The sequence below is a fragment of the Gossypium arboreum genome, chromosome 13 (genome assembly GCF_025698485.1).
Source record: "Gossypium arboreum isolate Shixiya-1 chromosome 13, ASM2569848v2, whole genome shotgun sequence".
Classification (NCBI taxonomy): domain Eukaryota; kingdom Viridiplantae; phylum Streptophyta; class Magnoliopsida; order Malvales; family Malvaceae; genus Gossypium; species Gossypium arboreum.
The window spans coordinates 105,945,747-105,956,184 of record NC_069082.1 but is presented as its reverse complement, the minus strand read 5'-3'; positions in this window follow the sequence as shown (position 1 = coordinate 105,956,184).

The following is a 10,438-nucleotide window of genomic DNA, read 5'->3' as shown; positions in this document are numbered from 1 at the left end:
ACATATAATAATATTAAACTAATTAGGGGTATGTGATTATTACATAAATTAGTATAATAATATTAACAAATAAAATTAAATAATATATATGTTGTAACCATTTTTTTTGAAAAAACGGGGATCGACTTGGATTTGAAAACTAAATAACGGGAGTCGCCACCAATCATTTTTGACGAGGTGTGATCGGGTCACTTTTAAATTAATCATTTTAATAAAAGTTAAGATTTACTAAAACGATAATTTTTAGGCTACGAAAATCAGAAAATGAGTTCGGGAGTCGGTTACGCACGAGGAAGGATTAGCACCCCCGATACACCCAGAATTGGTACCTAGTTAATTAATTAGTGTCTTAATTGTCGAAAATTGAAAACTTGAAAAACCTTGAAATACAATCCCTTTTTTGTAAAATAAACATTAAAATGTTAAAGACATTCTCGTCTCGAGGCAATGATACGTCATATCCAGTGAGTTAGGATACGGCATCTCGAACTTTTGAGAATGAGCTTTCCTTTTATTTAAAATCGATGTATTTTACCTTCTTTTAGAAAGATATTCGGTTAGTTAGGGCGAACGAGGAAAATCGAAACCCAGTAAGTTAGGGCACGCTTCCTCGAACTTCGAACACCGAACATTGCCTTTATTTGCAAAAGATCTTATTTCGAGGTATCAAAATGTCATACCCGTAGGTTAGGACACCACACCTCAAGCTCAAAAATAAGCATTTTTTAGACTCAGATCGTGATTTAAAAGAATATTCCGTTTATTTAGGTTGAATGAGACAAATCGAGACCCAGTAAATTAGGGCACGATTGTCTCGAATTACTAAATACGGAATATTTACTTTTATGAGAAAATTATTAAAGTTTTGAGTAAAATCGTGATTTATAGTAAACATAAAAACAAATGAATAATAACATAATGACGGGTGTGATGGTGTCAAAAGCAATAATATGCATAGTTGTAAAAGATGATATAATGACGAGGCTAAACAAATGTAAACAAATATGTGAGGAAAAAATGAAATGATCGAACACACAAGCAAATAAATAAATAAATAATGGTAACATAAGATGATAATGAAAACAATAATAATGATATTATGTGTACTAAAGTATATGCATGATAATAAAAATAAGAAGAAATATAGAAACATATATATACATAATAATAATAGTACAATATTACAAGGTACATATGCATAATATAGAATGTATACATAATATAAAATTACATAGTATATATATATATTAATAATAATAATGCAAACAATGAATGACTTAAGGCTTGAAAGAATTTACGAAGGTATAAATAGGTGATGAAACGATAATACCGTGGGTAAAGATATATATAAGCAAAATATGTACGCAAAAATGTGTATATATTATTAGTTAGTGTAAAAGCAATAGTGTATAGATAATTATATAAAATGTTATAAAAATAATAATATCATAGTGATGGTAACGGAAGGAATAATAATAATAATAGTAATAATACGAGAGATAATGATAATAATAAAGAAACATTGTGTAAATATATATTGAAATTAAATATATGATAATATTGAATGTTTATACATAATATGTACGTGAAATACCAAAACAAAGTATACACATAATATATTAAAACATATACATGACCTACATAATATACATGATAGGACACAATATGATATTTACAACATATAAAACTATAATAAAATGATATACAAGATGTAATATTAATTTACATGGGCATAATATGAAGTATAACATATATATTAAAAGTATGTATATATGACACGAATGTATTTAATAAAACAATAATATCAAAACTAATAATAATAATAATAATAATAATAATAATAATAATAATAATATAAATGTATACGTATATATATGTTAAAGATATATAATAAAACATATATTAATATTAATAATACACACAAACAGGGGCAAACATGTATATAACGTGGTATTAATATGTGTACAATATGGTGTTAAATGTGCATACATACAATATATATTAGATATTAGGCATAATAATACATATATAAAACAACTATAAATATATATATATATATATATTTAAGTATTAATCAAAACTAAAATGTTTAAATAATAGTAAAATACGTTAATAATAATAATAATACGAAAATAGTAAATAGAATAATGAATAATATGTATAATGAAAAGGTGAAAATAATTCCAAAAACCACATTAATTCTCAAAAAAGGACTAAATCCGAAATAAACATAAAGTCCTGGGGCCGATCTTAAAATAAATATAAAGGAGGGGACCTTTTTGAATGCGCGCGCAGCTACAGAGGGCCAAAACGTGAAAAAAGCGGAAGGGTCTTGAGCGCAATTAGACCCTTAAACGAAAACACGTGGATCTTGGGACGGGTCGGAGTCGGGTCTCGGATCAGGGCAGCTAAACGACGCCGTCTCAGCGTTTTGAAGTGGGCACCAAAACGGTGCCGTTTTGGTAGGCTATAAAAGCTTGAAAATTTCTAAAAATTTCATTCTAGCTGCTGAGGAGAAAAAAAGGGGAGAGAGAGAGAGAGGGCGATTCTCGCCGGGGGCTTCACCACGATCGGTCCGAACACCGTGTGCCACCGTCGCCGGCCACCCCTGGCCGGTCGCGGGAACGCAGGCCACTGTGCTCGGTGGCCGGAGTTTCAAAAAAGGTAAAATTTTCTCCCTTTTTTGTGTTTTCTATATGTTTGTATTTAGTATATATGCTGTTTTAAAATAGGGTGAAAATTGTATGTACGAATGGATTCAAAAAAAAAGAAAAAAAATGAAGAGAAATAGGGATAAACCTTCGGCTTAGTCTCCGATCGATCTGTTTTTGCTGTGATTCTTGAGTTTTTTGTTTTGTTTTTTTTTTTTGTCTAATATTGCTTATTATTTCATCAAAGTGTGTGAATGTTACAATGTTTTTTTGATTTGGCTTTTAAATAGCCATTACATTTCCCTTTTTTAATATCTGTCTATTCTCCTTTTTTTAATGTTGCAGGCGCAAGTGGGGCGGTGGCATAGTGGCGGTGCTTGCAGTCGTCGGTGGTGGATGGGATGGGGAGCATGTGCTGAACGGTTAGGGTTTCCTTAGCTTTTTCTTTTGTTGTGTGTGTGGGCATGAGTAGGTTTGGGGTTATTGGCTTAGTGGGTTTTGGGGTTTTGGGGTTTTGGGCCCAAAATTGGGCTTGTACAGCTGCCCCTCTTTGCTTGTTGTCGTGTAACGAGAACAGAGTAAAGATTTAAGAAAGACCAATTTTGCCCGGTCTCACTGTGTCTGGACTTGTTTAGCACTCCTTTTCTCCATGTAACTTTATTCCAATCTTGTTGCTTCACTTCGCTTCACTGCTCTACTGCAAATTTAAGAAGGTAAGGTTTGTTTTGATCTGTTCCACTACAACTCCATGGAGATAAGACACGTGACTTCAATCAATTCCACTGAAACTTCAAGGAGATCTGCTGTAGCTTCGCTTAATCCACTGAAACTTCAAGGAGATCTGCTGTAGCTTCGATCAATTCCACTGAAACTTCAAGGAGATCTGCTGTGGCTTTTAGCTGCTCCAACGCCATTTCAGGGAGAAGATATTTGATTTTCAGCCTATTACCCTACTGCTTAGGGGGTTAAGGCTTGTCATTATTGATCTGTTTCCCTACTGCTTAGGGGTTTAGATCTGTAAGCTCAACCTGTTACCCTACTGCTTGGAGGGTTAAAGGTTTTAAAATTTGGCTTGTTACCCTATTGCTTAGGGCGATAATATCTATAAACTTCAGCTTGCTACCCTACTGCTTAGGGGGTTAAAACTTGGTGGTTTGAATTTGCTTTACTGCATTCGAGGAGGCAAAATTCGATGTATTTGATCTACTCCATTGCAACTTTAGGGAGGCAAGATTTGTGATTTTCAGCCTATTACCCTACCGCTTAGGGGGTTAAAGCCCATCTGTTTCCCTACTGCTTAGGGTGATAAGATCTGCAAATTCGGCTTGTTACCCTGCTGCTTAAGGGGTTAAAGCCCTTTGAATTCAATCTGTTACCCTACTGCTTAGGGGTTTAAGATCTGTACATTTAGTCTGCTCCACTGCAACTTCAAGGAAATGAGACTTGTAACGTCAGTCTGCTCCACTGCAGTTCAGGAAGATAAGACTAGTGACTTCAATCTGCTTCGTTGAGGCTTCAGGAAGACAGGATTCGCTGGATTTGATCTGTTCCACTGTAACTTCAGGGAGACGAGATTTGTGATTTTCAGCCTATTGCCCTACTGCTTAGGGGGTTAAGGTCTGGTGAATTCACTGATTCTAGGAACATGACCTGTAGAATCAGTTCTATGTATTTATGTTTATGCCAATGAATTAGGATGCTATGATCAAAATGAATCAAATGCTCCTAATCAGATGCGTTATGAATAATCTATGAATGTATAGGTGCAACATGTTGTGAGCGAGAATCTCTTTTAATGTTTAGGTTGCCATTGCTCTTCGTTCATCAAGGTTCTTTCACTGAAATGGTACCCTGTCTTCTTGTTCAGCTCAAATTTTGAACAGAAAACCCGAAGAGGTAGTCTCAACTTAAACTCTTTCTTCTCATATGCTTCCAATCTTTGAGTTTGGTTAGTTCTAAATAATAGTCCTGTTTTAGGTTCCTGTACTATTTAGAAAGTTTCAGAGCAATTTGCAGAACTCTTTTTGTGAAAATGGCTTTTAGTCCATTAATCATCATTTCAATGCAAAATGCTTGAAAAAGATTATAGTAATGATAGAATTGAAATTTATCAGAAACAAAATTTGAAGGGAATAGATTCATCATGGTCAACAAACATTGCTGAAATACAAAATGAATAAGAAGGGAATAGGTGCTCTAGAAATCGCAACGTGAGCTTCTCTGCACTGGCTTCTTGAGGACTCCTTTTTTGCCTAATATGTGTTTAGGGGATCTAGAGTACTCTTGTAGATGCCCCAAAATGTAACATCTCTCCTCCTTGTTAATTTTAGGTATCATAAGACCATCGCATGCCCCACCTTCGATCAAAATTTGAATCGCCCTTTACGGGTTTTCAATTCAAAATCCCTTTGGTCTCAAGGTGCTCTTTGCGAGTTTTCACCCTGGCCTCTCCTTTTTTTTCTTTTTTTTTTAGGCGAAGTATTTCTTAACCGAATCCGAATTCACTGGATTGGATAAGGTCTTGCCATTCATTTCAGCCAATATCAATGCTCCGCCAGAAAAGGCTTTCTTCACCACATAAGGCCCTTCCCAATTTGGCATCCATTTTCCTCTGAAGTCTTTTTGTATGGGCAGGATCTTTTTCAGTACTAGGTCTCCCTCATGGAACTCTCTGAGACGAACTTTTTTGTTGTAAGCTCGCATCATTCGCTTTTGGTACATCTGACCATGGCGAATAGCCGTAGCCTCTTTTCTTTAATCAAATTCAACTGATCGTATCGGGACTGGATCCATTCTACTTCATCCAACTTTACTTTTGACAAAACTCTGAGGGAAGGAATCTCGACCTCGATAGGTAAAACTACCTCCATTCCATAGACTAATGAGAAAGACGTTGCCCTAGTAGAAGTTTTGATAGACGTTCGATAAGCATAGAGGGCGAATGGTAGCTTCTCATGCCAATCTTTATAAGTTTCTGTCATCTTTCCTACAATCTTCTTGATGTTCTTATTGGCTGCTTCGACTGCACCGTTCATCTTCGGGTGATACGGTGACGAGTTGTGGTGTTTGATCTTAAACTGACTGCAGACATCCGTTATCGTGCTGTTGTTCAAATTCAATGTGTTGTCAGATATGATCCTTTCCGGCATTCCATATCGACAGATGATTTCCTTTTTTAGGAACTTGCTAACTGCTGATTTAGTGACATTGGCATATGAAGCGGCCTCCACCCATTTGGTGAAATAATCGATGACCACAAAGATGAAACGATGCCCATTTGAAGTTTTTGGCGAAATTGGCCCAATCACATCCATGCCCCACATCGAGAAAGGCCATGGCGAAGTCATGACATGTAGAGGTGAGGGAGGTACATTAATCTTGTCTCCATAGATTAGGCACTTATGACATCTTTTGGCGTAGTTAATACAGTCTCCTTCCATGGTGGACCAATAATAACCGAACCTCATAATTTGCCTGGCCATTATAAAACCATTAGCATGTGTCCCGCAGACGCCCTCATGGACTTCTTCCAAGATTTTCTTAGCCTCAATGGCATCTACACATCTTAATAGTACCTGATCCTTCCTTCTTTTGTACAGGATCTCCCCATCTAAGACATAGTCACTGGCCAGTCTTCTCAACGTTCTCTTGTCGTTCTCAGTAGCTTGGTTGGGGTACTCACGATTCTTCACATATCGTAGGATATCGTGGTACCAAGGGTGATCATCATTTTCCTCTTCTTCTTTGAGGTTGTAACAATGAGCCGGGGCCTCGTAAATGCTTATTTTGATTGGTTTCACATCCTCTGGTTGGTTCACATTAATCATAGAAGCTAAAGTTGCTAGGGCATCAGCCATCTGATTTTCTTCTCGTGGGAGGTAGTAGAAGACAATATCATCAAACTCTTTAATTAACTCAAGGATCAACCTCCGGTAATTGATCAATTTGGGGTCACTTGTCTCCCATTCACCTTTGAGTTGATAAATCACTAGGGCAGAATCTCCATATACCTCTAACACCTTGATTTTACGTTCTATGGCCGCGCGTATTCCCATGATGCATGCTTCGTATTCTGCCATATTGTTCGTGCAGTCAAAATCCAATTTACTAGTGAATAGATAATGATCTCCGTTTGAGGACACCAGAACTGCCCCGATTCCGTTACCCACAGCATTTGATACTCCGTCAAAGTTTACCTTCCAAGGGTGACCTTCTTGAGGGTCTTCTTCAGTGGTTGCTATGCACATTAGATCTTCATTTGGGAAATCAAAGTTCAGAGGCTCGTAGTCCTCTAGGGCTCTGCTGGCTAGGAAATCTGCTATTGCACTCCCTTTTACGGCCCTCTGGTTCACATAGATTATATCAAATTCAGAAAGTAGAATTTGCCATCGGGTCATTCTCCTGTTCAAGGCAGTCGACTCCATCAAGTATTTCAGCGGATCCATTTTAGAGATCAGCCAAGTTGTATGGTACAACATGTATTGTTTCAGTCTTCGGGTTGTCTAGATCAAGGCACAACACAACTTTTCAATGAACGAGTATCTCGTCTCACACTCAGTAAACTTTTTACTGAGGTAATATATCGCTCTTTCTTTCCTTCCCGATTCATCGTATTGGCCAAGCACGCATCCCATAGAATTTTCAAATACCGTCAAATACAGTATCAGTGGCTTATCTGGATTAAGTGGTGTCAACACTGGGGTATTAGACAAATATTGCTTAACTTTGTCGAAAGTCTTCTAGCATTCCTCGTCCCAACCACCAGGGTTGTGTTTCTTAAGGAGACGGAATATGGGGTCACATTTCTCGGTTAGTTGTGAAATAAACCGAGCGATGTAATTTAGTCTTCCTAGGAATCCTCGAACTTCCTTCTGAGTACGTAGTGGAGGTAACTCTTGTATGACTTTGACTTTATCTGGGTCAATCTCAATCCATTTTCCACTGACCACGAATCCTAGCAGTTTTCCTGACCTGGCTCCGAAGGTACATTTTGCGGAATTGAGTTTCAACTGGAATTTTCTCAACCTCAAAAATAATTTCCTCAAGACTTGCACATGCTCTTCTTCAGTCTGAGATTTGGCGATCATGTCGTCGACGTAGACTTCAATTTCTTTATGCATCATATCATGAAATAGGGTTACCATGGCTCTCTGATATGTTACTCCCGCATTTTTCAATCCGAACGGCATTACTTTATAGCAAAAGGTTCCCCACATTGTCACAAATGTGGTTTTATTCATGTCTTCAGGATGTATCTTGATCTGATTGTACCCCGAGAAACCATCCATGAAGGAGAAGAGTGAGTAACCTGCCGTGTTGTCCACTAAGGTGTCGATATGAGGCAACGGAAAATTATCTTTTGGGCTGGCCTTGTTTAAGTCTCTGTAGTTTACACACATCCGTACCTTTCCATCTTTTTTAGGGACGGGGATGATGTTGGCTACCCATTCTGAGTACTTAACTACTTGTAAGAAACCAGCATCAAATTGCTTCTTGACCTCCTCTTTTATTTTCAGCAGAACATCGGGCCGTATCCTTCAAAGCTTTTGCTAAACTGGCTTGCATTCTTCTTTGATGGGGAGTCTGTGTACCACAATGTCAGTACTTAGCCTAGGCATATCCTGATATGACCATGCAAAGACATCCTTGAACTCTTGGAGTAACTCAATAAGGTTCCGCTTTGTCTCTGTGGTGATGCAAGCTCCGATTTTTACTTCTCTCCTTTCTAGTTTATCTCCTAAGTTCACGACTTCTACGGTCTCTTTGTGGGGTAGAATCTGTTTATCCTCGTGTTCTACCATCCTTAACAAATCAGGGGATAAGTTACAGTCTCCGTCATCCTCAAAGTCTTGGAATCCCTCTAGATACATATCTCGCTCAAAAGGAGATTCTGAATTAGTAGCAACGTCACTCGCATCATTGATATCTGGAGACCTGTTGTAGGTGTGAAGGAAGATAAGAGAATCTAAGAACAATGATATGTGTGGTATGATCATGAATGAAAGAATAAAAGAATATTTGCACGGAATAAGTCAAAAGGATGTATTTCATTGAAATAACGATTTCGAACGTAAGCTTATTTCACAAAAGGACACTTGTTACTCCTAGGCCTAGAGTAATAAGTGTGTTTTGGACATTACTCTGAGTTAGTTCTAAAGACTACAGGAATGTCTTCTGCAGTCTAATTATTCAGAACACTTCCCGGCTCATAAGGGCGAATGCCTGACAAATTCTCTACCCCCGCCCCTTCTTCATATGTGGCGTTGATGTCCAAACTCTCCATCATTCCTTCTAAGATTTCCTTTCCCGACGTCTTCCGCTCGGAGTGAATGACCCCTCCAGACACAAAAGTCTTCGATATATGGGGGAAGATCATTGGTTCCCATTCGATTTCTCCTCCGCTCAATCACGGTCTCCTTCTTTCTTGCTTCTTCTCAAGTTCTTTCTTTCTTTGTTTCATGTCCGGCTTAAACCCTAACCCAAAACGGTCTTGTTTGTCCTTCATCATTGGTACATTAATCCTTCCCTGGAGGTATCTCTAGAGTCCTCTTCCGGGTAGAGCCCATTTTCCAATAGTTAGCCGTAGTCCCATTCTTGTAGTCTCAGATAATCTGGGTATTAGAATCTTATTTCCTTCGGTGATGAACGTCGCGTTTACAAACTCCAAAGATCAAAAAGAGCACTTGATTGCTTCATCATTTGCCTCGAGATATGGGGCATCACTGGTTATTGTCACGATGATGTCCTCTTCAGCATTGATCGTTACTAACCGACCTTCAGTCACTAATTTCAACTTTTGGTGTAGCGATGAAGGGACTGCCCCTGCTGAGTGTATCCATGGTCTCCCCAATAGGCAATTATACGAAGGCTTAATATCCATGACCAAGAAATCTACCTCATACGTGCTCGGCCCAATTAAGAGGGGTACTTCAATTCTCCCCATTACCTTCCTTTCCGTGCCATCAAATGCGCTCACTACACTTTGGCATGTCTTCATATGGGAACTATCCACTGGCAACCTATTCAGCGTAGATAGGGGTAGGACATTCAGTGCAGACCCATTATCGATCAATACCCCCGATAATGTGTACCCTTTACAGCGAGTCGTGATGTGCAAAGCTTTAGTTAATCCTCGGCCCCCTGGCGGTACCTCATCGTCATTGAAGAATATGAAGTTGTCGGTACTTATATTGTTGATTAAGCGGTCCAGTTTGTTTACAGAGATATCATTAGCAACATAAGTTTCATTCAGCACCTTCATTAATGCGCTGCGATGGGTTTCGGAGCTTAAAAGTAAGGCCAGTATCGATATACGCACTGGCTGTTTGTGCAATTGTTCTACGACACTATATTCGCTGTGCTTTAGAAATTTTAAGAATTCCTTGGCTTCTTTGTCAGTCACTGATTCATTAACAATCAGTTCAGGCCCCGCCGGCTTCTCTTTCTTTTGCTCAATTGCTAATGATTTTTCTTTAACCTGTTCAACTTTTGTACTTGGGGTATAACGTCTTCCGCTGCGCGTATAAAAACCCTCGTCTTGAACTTCCTCTGATGCATTAATCGGGGTCTCCTCTCCCGGGAATGTCACATTGCAGCTATAGTTCCACGGTACCCTTTTGCTATCCTTGTAAGGGAAAGCAACGGGCTTATGAAACATGACCTTTGGCGCAACTTGTGCCCCGGCTTCATTCATTTTCGGACATGATATGATAACTACTGGGTGGTTGGCTTTGTAAACACCCTTCATCGATCCTTCTTCGGAGGCACACACATCTGTTTCTTCCGGG